Raw genomic sequence first — 9,429 nt, 5'->3', positions numbered from 1 at the left:
TCGTACCCCAGTGTCTGCCCCCGGGGGTGGGGCTGTCAGAGGGTAGAGTTGGTGGCATTAAATTATAGGTCTCATAAGCCCCCACGGGCCTTCCCTACAGGTCACCGTGCCCTTCAAGAAACCTTCCTGTGTCTCTTTGGAGCAGTTGTTTGGTTTGCCTTGGTTTGGTTTGGTTTGGTTTGACGTAGACTCCACGCCCAACACGGGGCTTGAACTCATGATCCTGAGATTAAGACACTCTCTTAATGCTCTACCAACAGAGCCAGCCTGATGTCCCAACGAGCAGTTCTTTTTTAGAGGCCTCTTTGCTTGGATGTCATCACCTGGTCCTGAGAGACTGGAGGAGAAGGCAACAGCTGGCGTGTGGCAGTCCTCCGGCATGAGCGACCACGGCAGGCGCGCCTGCCTCCTGCAAACAGCTCCTGCACCCAAGCAGGGCCAGGAGAGACACCACGGGGAGAAAAGGGAACACAACAGCCCTTGCCCAGCCTCGCCTCTCCCTGGGGCCGACACCCCGATCTGGGCCCTCCTGCCATCACCACCCCACGCCTCCTCCAGCCCAACCACGATCTCTTGCATTTCTCCATTTCTAGTTCCGCAGGCTCACCTGCCTCCCTCTCGACTCTGGCCGCTCCATGGCTGGGTTCCGTGCTGTACAGGACAGCCACATGCCATCGCCCAAGAACCCTCATGGAAGATCCTATTACCCATGTCTTTCTCCAGACTGGAACTGAAATGCAGGCAGGTTACAGTATTTGCCTGCAACTACACAGCTGTTAAGTCAAAATCTGGGGCTCATCGCTTCCTCTCCGCCTGGCAAGGCTAGAACCCGCTCCTCCGAGTCATTTGTCCCCCCAGATCAAGAAGGGTGGGTGAGAGCTTTGCTTCAGCCCTTTCAAACCCCGTGGGATCCTGGGACGGACAAAGGAAAGGGGTTGTTGCTGATCTCCAGGAGACAGTCCCCTTTAAGTCCTTCACCCTTTGGTCTCATGTATCACTTTTTATGGAGGTTTAAATTATTTATACTGTTTTGTTGAAAGCTAAGCACGTTGGGTAAATTGCTGCTCATTGGAGGGTAGAAAGTGGACAGGCAGACTGGATTGTGATTTAGGGAAAAAACAATACATGGTATCTCTGACCCTGGTACCCTGAGGTTCTTTCAGTGCAGGCTCTGTGTGTGTGTCCATGTGAGAGAAAGAGAGAGAGAAAAAAAGTGAGCATGTTACCTGTCAACATTATATGGCTGGAAGGAAATTGCTGATGTAATGGATTTTTTCTTAAAGAAAAAAAAATCAAGCTCTATAAAGAAAAGCGCATTATAAATAAATAGGGTTAATTTCTAGCCAAAACCACAGAGTCAGCGGTTTATATAAATATTATAGATTTAAATGCTTAGCTTCTTCTGTGGAGGCTGACTCCTTGTCTTAGAAGGCTGCTTTATTGTCCTTTCGAACCACAGCCTACTGGGGCCATCAGTGATGTGAAAACATTTTTCTTTTCCAATCGATTTCTTTAGGGTGATTGAGAAATACTACGGCCGCCGAGGGGTCCCATCCTCGGTTCTCCGGCCACTTACTGCCTTATGCCCTAGGAGAACGTTGAATTGAAGAGCATTGCCCACCAACCCATCATGGCCACTCATTTTCAAATATTCATTTAAATGGCCAAAGGGGGAGGGGGAGTGGATAAAATGAATGAAGTTGGTGGACTGCTGACTATCACAGGCTCAGGGTATAAACTAGAAGGTTTAATGAGTGTTAAGAGTATGAACAGAAAGTCCCGTTCCTACAGAGAAAAATGTGGGCTCATTTGCAGATTAGGATGAAATTCAAACCCCAAATCCCAACTTTCCCATGAGATGCTTTGCCTGGGAACGCAAATGGTCAGGAAGGTAGCAAGTGAGGGGAATAAAAATCAAGTTCTTAGCTCTTACTCACTTCCCTTTTGAGAAAATGGAAGACAAGAGTCCCAATTGAAAGGGAAAAAAAAGGAAACAAACCCTTTGAAAAGATAAGCGGCTTCTGCTTCTCTGATTGCCCAGAGGGGACTACGTTTCAAATTGCTGCCAAATAAACCGGTTCAGCTATAAACGAAGTATATCATCTTTTCTCTTTTCACAAAGTGTATCTTCTCGTGGAAGTGCACACATTCTTGGCCGGGACGCAGGTATGACCTAATTTTGATGTCAAGCGTGTGGGAGAATCAGCTTTCAAAGCCAGTCTTCTGAAGCTGACCTGTTTGCAGCTGGGAGAATGAATCCGGTTGAACCCACCACTCAGAATGCTGCCTGGCGGTCAAGAGAATTCCAGTGCTTTTTATTTCTTTTGTGTGTGTGTGTGTGTGTGTGTGTGTGTGTGTGTGTGTGTGTGAATTCTTAGTCCACTTTCTGTTTGTTTTAGGTGTTCTAAGGGGCCCAGAGTCCTGGGCTGAAGAACATGGCGTTTGGAGCCAGATGTTCATGGATTTGAACCCTGACGCCACCCCAACTTAATAACTGTGACCTTGAGTGAATTACTTCATCTCCATGTGAGTTTCCTGGGGCTACTGTAAAATAAACCAGGTCACTTACAGGGTACCTGGGGGGCTCAGTCCGCGAAGTCGCTGACCCTTGATTTCAACTCAGGTCATGATCTCAGGGTCCTGTGTTGGAGCCCCGGGTCAGGCTCCGCGCTCAGTGGGGAATCTGCTTGGGATGTTCTCTCTCTTTCTCCCTCTTCCTCTGCCCCTTCCCCAGCTCGCATGTGCGATCTCTTTTTCTCTCTCTAAAATAAACAAATCGTAAAAAAATAATAATAAGGGGTGCCTGGGTGTCTCAGTAGGTTAAGCCTCTGCCTTCGGCTCAAGTCATGATCTCAGGGTCCTGGGATTGAGCCCCACATCGGGCTCTCTGCTCAGCAGGGAGCCTGCTTCCCCCTCTCTCTCTGCCTGCCTCTCTGCCAGCTTGTGATCTCTGTCGAATAAATAAAGAGAAATCTTAAAAATAATAATAATAATAAACCAGGTGACTTAGAACAACAAAAATTTCATATTCTTTCTCATGTCTAGAGGCCAGAAATCGATAATCGGTATCATTGGGGCCACTGGGCTATCTGACCTTCCAGAGGCTCCAGGGGAATATGTGTTTGTTCCCTCTTCCAGTGTCTGCAGGCTGCTGGTGTTCCTAGACTCCAGGCTGCATCCCTCCAGGCTCTGCCTCCTGCGGTCACACTGCCATCGTCACGTGTGTGCGCATGTGTGTGCACGCCATCATATCTCCCTCTACCTCCCTTTTATAAGGATACATAGGATTGCAGTGAGGGCCAATCGGGTTAGTTCAGAATAATCCCCGTATCTTAAAATCCTTAACGCATCTACAAAAACCCTGTTTCCTTATAGGTAACATTGACAGTTTCCAGGGATAAGGACCTGGTATCGCTGTGTTGCCATTTTTCAGCCCCCCACAACCTAAGTTTCCTCATATGGGAGCAATAAAAGTGCCACTTTTACAGGACCAGGGCAAGGATTAAACGAGGCAATGAACATGGAATGCTTCCCGTAGTCCTTGGTTTAGCTGCATTCTCGGTAAATATCAGCTGCCACCATCCCTACGCCTTCCACCATCATCATCTACTTAGTTTTTTCCCCTCTCCTGGAGAGGATGAAAAAGTCCAGTAAGCACAGAATGCTGAGATGAGAGAGTGGAACCTGGACACACTTTAGAATTCATCTACTCTGACATATGGGTTAAAAACTGAAGTCTAGAGACATTGACTTGCCCAGGATCCCTCACTAGAATGAAGCAGATTTATTGGATTGCAGCATTTTATTTATTTATTCATTCATTCATTGAAAGTAGAGTGCACACCCAGCCTGAAGCCCAGTGTGTGGCTTGAGCTCATAACCCTGAGGTCAAGACCTGAACTCAGACCAAGAGCTGGTTGCCCAATCAACTGAGCCACCCAAGTGCCCCTCATTGTAACATTTTATATTTTTTATTGTTTTAAAGAATTTACTTATTTATTTGAGAGAGAGAGAAAAAGAGAGAGAGAGAGACAGCGCAAGCGGGGTGGGGGGGGAGGAGCCAAGGGAGAGGGAGAAGCAGACTCCCCACTGAGTGGGGGGCCCCATGGGGGGCTCGATCCCAGGACTCTCAGATCATGACCTGAGTCGAAGGCAGACGCTTATCTGACATCCCAATCACAGGTGCCCCTCACTGTTAACATTTCAGTGCCTCGGACTCTGTAATCAGTAGATAGAGATACCAAAGGAAAGGGATGACAGCGATCCCTTGGGGAGAGAACAGGAGAGTGAGGATAAAGATTGAATGTGAAGCGTGAACTAGGAGTATCCTCATTCCCACTGTAGACATGAGGACACCGCAGGGGTGGGGGCGGGTTAGGTGCTCAAGGCACACAGCAAGTGATAGAACCAGAATCCAGACAGTTGGACTGTAAAGACCAGGTGGTCCTACCCCTCTCTACTCCCTCTTCCCAGCAGATGCTTTCTCAGCCTGAGTTATGGGTTCATCGCGAGTGGTTATCCTGAAAGCGGGAGTGAGAAAATACAATTTCCCTGAGACACTGGCTGAGAGCTGGAGCTTTGGAGAAGGCTATGTCTTCAGGACCGTCTCCTTGGACTGGGGATTTGGGAATGGTGGAAATGGTGGGGTCATTTGAGATACCCTGACCCTCCTGAGCCCTGCTCAGCTGCGGGCACTGTGCTCCCAGTTCTCCGTTTTGCCCCGATCCTCCCTAGTCTCGTGTCCCAGGCATCGCTCCTGGAGACTGGACTCTGTGCAGCCGTAGGAAGCCCATTTCAGGCACCATGTTCTGCCCATGTGTTCCGGGGCCATCTGTCACTGCAATTCCCAGAAACAACAATTTGGTTTCTTTAATCATGGCTTGAAGACCAAAGTTAATTGATACAAGGTTGTTCCTAATTAGTAAAAAATGCCTGTTACAGAAAAATGATATATACATAAACTGCAATTCAGAAGAGGGGAACCCATGCGGAGTATTCTTATCTGGCTGAAATGATAGGTCCCCAGCCATGACCAGGGGAAACAGCCAGACAGGCTAATTATAGCTGACTGTGTTTGCAAAGAGCCAACAGCTGATTAAAACAAAACCTTGCACTAATCGCTGGGAATGAAGGGAACACACAAAATTAAAATTTCTCATTTTCTTAGTCTTTACAAAAATATCAAACATCAGTGTTTGGTTCTCGATTCATTACTTCTGCATGTTACTGTGTTTGATATTCTCCACAGCGACCTCAGCAATTTTTTTCTATTGCATGGTGATATATATATTCCTCATAAACTGATACTCAGTTCAGTATAATTGAACAGAGGAGGCAAAAAAAAAAAAAAAATGACACCCATTGATTTTGCTACTGGCTTTAGGGACTTCAGAAAATGTGATCCAGGCCGAAACTTTTTTTTTTCTTCTTCTTCAAGCCCTCCCGAGAAGACTAGAAACTCCTTTTCAAAAATGTAAGTTTTGTCCTACTCCATTTTTGAAATTACCTTTCCAGATTTGTGGTTCTATCCTGCAGACTCTTCTGGGCGGTCTCAGGATTCACTTTTTGTATTCATCTGGCTTTGGGAGATAGCCAGAAGTCATTTGGATCCGAACGTTGTCAGGTGGCTATGTGTTCTGAGATCCTACACACGTTTTTTAACTTTTTAATCTCGGTGGGAATAAGGCTCACTTCTCCCAGCAGCTCATTCTCCTGCTTTCCCCTTCCCTATTTGTGCCGATCAATCTTATTAGCAAAGAATTCAGGCACTCCGGCTTGTTAGAATTCGTGGTGAAAAGGAATGAGACAGGCTTGAGGAACGTTTCAAATGAGTAAGAAGCATGAGTTTTATGACAACTCTTTTGGCTGATTTTCCTTTCTTCCCTTCTGGATTCTGGGTTGTTGAAGCCACCAAATTAAAAAATCAGTCCTCAGCGAACTGGAGACTTTGCTGTGCTCATCAGTTTCCTGACCCGGAGGACGAACCCGTGCTAAAGTATCTTCCCCTTTTGATTCTCCGATTCCACATAACCTCAGCAGAAGTCGTGTCACTTGTAAGTTAATATTAATGAGTTAGGTCAGATTGCCTCCTAAGTATTCGCTGAAAAAAACCAAAACAACCCAGAGCCTTTATTGATTTGTCTCCAGCTCCGCATTGTTGTTACTTAATACAGTGTTCAATACAACCTGTACACACACACACACTTCTATCAAAGAGACATTAATTAATATTTACAAGGACTTTGTATTAAAAAACAGATACTTTCCAGCTTCAGCACAGTAGCCTCCCAGGTCCAAACATATAAGCAATTCCTATTTTTAAATGCGAAACATGAGCCAAGACTGAAGTACATGTGCTACCCGACCTGGGTGAAAATACCCGGCAGATAATTCTCTTTATGGGCACGGACAGTCCTGCAGGGGACTGTGGTCTTCATTCACGCTACATTTTCATCAGGGCAAGTGGCGGCATGTGGCAGTTTTAAAGGAATATGGCCTGAGTCAACCGGCCAAGAGGCAGTGACCTTTCGCAGGGCAGGCTGTGGGACGAGGGCGTCTTAAAACCAGGTCAGAGAGAGGATTATGGCTTATGGCCTCCCACTCACTCAGCCCCTCCGGCTGGCCCAGCTGCCACGGGCGAGTCCTGGCCCCTCGGACCCAGCTTCCGACCCCGCCCCACAGAGGATTACTGCTAGGAGCGCAGCTGGGATGCCTTTGGACCATTTTTAAATGATGAAATATTTTCTAACAGGCCTTCTAGAGACTACCATCACAGGCACCCACCGATGCACTCATTCCACTGCTCCCTCCCTTCTCTGACCATTTCCACCCAGTGTCTCCCTGTACCCCTCCCCAGAAATAAAATATTACAGAGACCGTTGAAGATTTCTTTCTTTCTTTTCTTTTTTTTTTAAAGATTTTATTTATTTATTCGACAGAGAGACAAGTAGGCAGAGAGGCAGGCAGAGAGAGAGAGGAGGAAGCAGGCTCCCTACCAAGGAGAGAGCCCCATGCGGGGCTCGATTCCAGGAGCCTGGGATCATGACTTGAGCCGAAGGCAGAGGCTTTAACCCTCTGAGCCCAGGCGCCCCCCATTGAAGCTTTCTGTGTCTTGCTTGCTGCTTCCTTTCTTTCCCCTCTCCTAGGGTAACCTCTATCTTGAATTTGTTGATGATCATTGTCTGTGCAGGTTTTCCTACTTGACTCTGCAGGGATGTGGTCCTGGGTGCTGCACTGTTTCTCTGCACGTGTTTTCAAACTTCATGCACAAATTATTCTGCAACTCTTACCTTTTTTTTTTTTTTTTTTTTGGCCCAGATTTACGTTTTTGAGATTTAGTCATTGCGCTAGCTGTTTGCTTACTCTTCCTCGGCTCTGTGCCCCCCTCCTTGATATTGTTTTATTCCTCAAGCTCCTTTACCAGTCAGTTTCCCTTTGGGCTCTTCCAGTAGGAGGCGTGGAAAGGAGGAGGGAAGTCTTAGTTTTCCTTTCTCTTGCTCTTTCCCTTTTTTTTTTTTTTTAAAGATTTTATCCATTTATATATTTGTCAGAGAGAGAAAGCACAAGCAGGCAGAGTGGCAGGCAGAGGCAGAGAGAGAAGCAGGCTCCTCGCCAAGCAAGGAGCCCGATGTGGGACTCGATCCCAGGACCCTGGGACCATGACCTGAGCCAAAGGCAGTGGCCCAACCAACTGAGCCACCCAGGTGTCCCATCTTCTGGTGCTTTTTCCTAATACTGCCCCCTCTCCTCCCTGCTCTAAGCCCCCCACTCCCCACACCCTGCCCACCCCCACCCCAAGCCCCCCAGCTCCAATCCTGGCCCCTCCCCCAGTCTCCTCCCTTCCAGAACACTCCATCCTCATTTTTTCTCCCAGTGCTAGGAGCCTAGCACCTTCCTGCAGTTTCTAGTCTCCGAATTATCATCCCCTCTTCCTCTTGTATTTTTTTCTCTCCAAGCGTGGAACATCTGCATAACCAGTTCCTCCAGTAAACCTGTGTTTGTCATGACTACTGTGGTTTCTAACTGGGCCCTGGCTGCTGCCTTAATTTTAGTTGCTGCCCAGTATTCCCTCCTCTGACCCTCTCACAACTGATTCATCCGTTCTTTCGTCCATGGGCGTTTTGATTTTTCCCTATCGCAAACAACGGGAAGATCGCATTCTCGGAACTTCCTCACTCACCTGTGCAAGAGTTTCCCTAGAGTATGTTCGGGCGTCCTGGCTTGCAGAGCTGTCCTCGGCTTCCGTTTTCCTGGCTGTTAACAGATTTTCCAAAATCGCTGTTCCATTGCCTTCTCTTCCACTGCCGGGTACTGACGTGCTTGCCGCTGCTGGCAATTTGAAGGATTTGGCTTCGTCTCTCATTTCCATGACTTAAGTGTCTCTCCATTCTTTCCTCTTTGAATTTGCCTACTCCTAGTCTTTTGAGCCCCGTTTTTCGTTAGGTTGCTTGTATTTTTCATATTGGTTTATATTACTGTAAATTGATTGGATTTCTTTATATATTCTGAACACTGGCTATATGTGTTGTAAGTATATTTGTCTAACCTACGGCTTATTGTTTGCTTTGTTTCATGGGATGTTTTATTGTATAGAAGTGCGTGTGTGCATGCTTAATTATACTCAGGTTCATCAGTCTTTTTTGTTTAGTGGTTTTTGTTTCTTCTTTAAAATATTTTTCTTCGGGGCACCTGGGTGGCTCAGTGGGTTAAGGCCTCTGCCTTGGCTCAGGTCATGATCCCAGGGTCCTGGGATCGGGCCCCACGTTGGGCTCTCTGCTCAGCAGGGAGCCTGCTTCCCCCTCCTTCTCTGCTCGCCTCTCTGCCTACTCGTGATCTCTGTCTGTCAAATAAATAAATAAAATCTTTAGAAAAAAATATTTTTCTTCATTGGGGCCGCCTAGCTGGCTCAGTTGGTGGAGCATGTGACTTTTGATCTTGGGGTCGTGATTTTGAGGCCCATGATGGTGTAGAGTTTACTTAAGACAATAGAGTAAATTCATAAAACTTTTATTTTTATTTTATTTTAAATTTTTATTTATTTATTTGACAGAGAGAGAAAGAGAGATCACAAGTAGGCACAGAGGCAGGCAGAGAGAGAGGACAAAGCAGGCTCCATGCTGAGCAGAGAGCCCAACTCAGGGCTCGATCCCAGGACCCTGGGATCATGACCTGAGCCCAAGGCAGAGGCTTTAACCCACTGAACCACCCAGAGCTGATCCTCAATAAAAGTTTTAAAAAATGTATTTCTTTATCTCAACATCTGGCCCCTCCCCCTCCATAAAATATTTTATATCTTCTACTAAAATATTTAAAGCTTTGTTTTTCTGATTCAGGTTTGTATTCCACCTGAAATTTACTTTTTATATGGCATAAGGAGCACATTTTTAACCACATAGTTAAATAGTTATGCCAGCATCATTTATTATCATG

Source organism: Mustela erminea, chromosome 10 (assembly GCF_009829155.1).
Source record: "Mustela erminea isolate mMusErm1 chromosome 10, mMusErm1.Pri, whole genome shotgun sequence".
Lineage (NCBI taxonomy): Eukaryota > Metazoa > Chordata > Mammalia > Carnivora > Mustelidae > Mustela > Mustela erminea.
Note: the sequence above shows the minus strand (reverse complement) of the source record.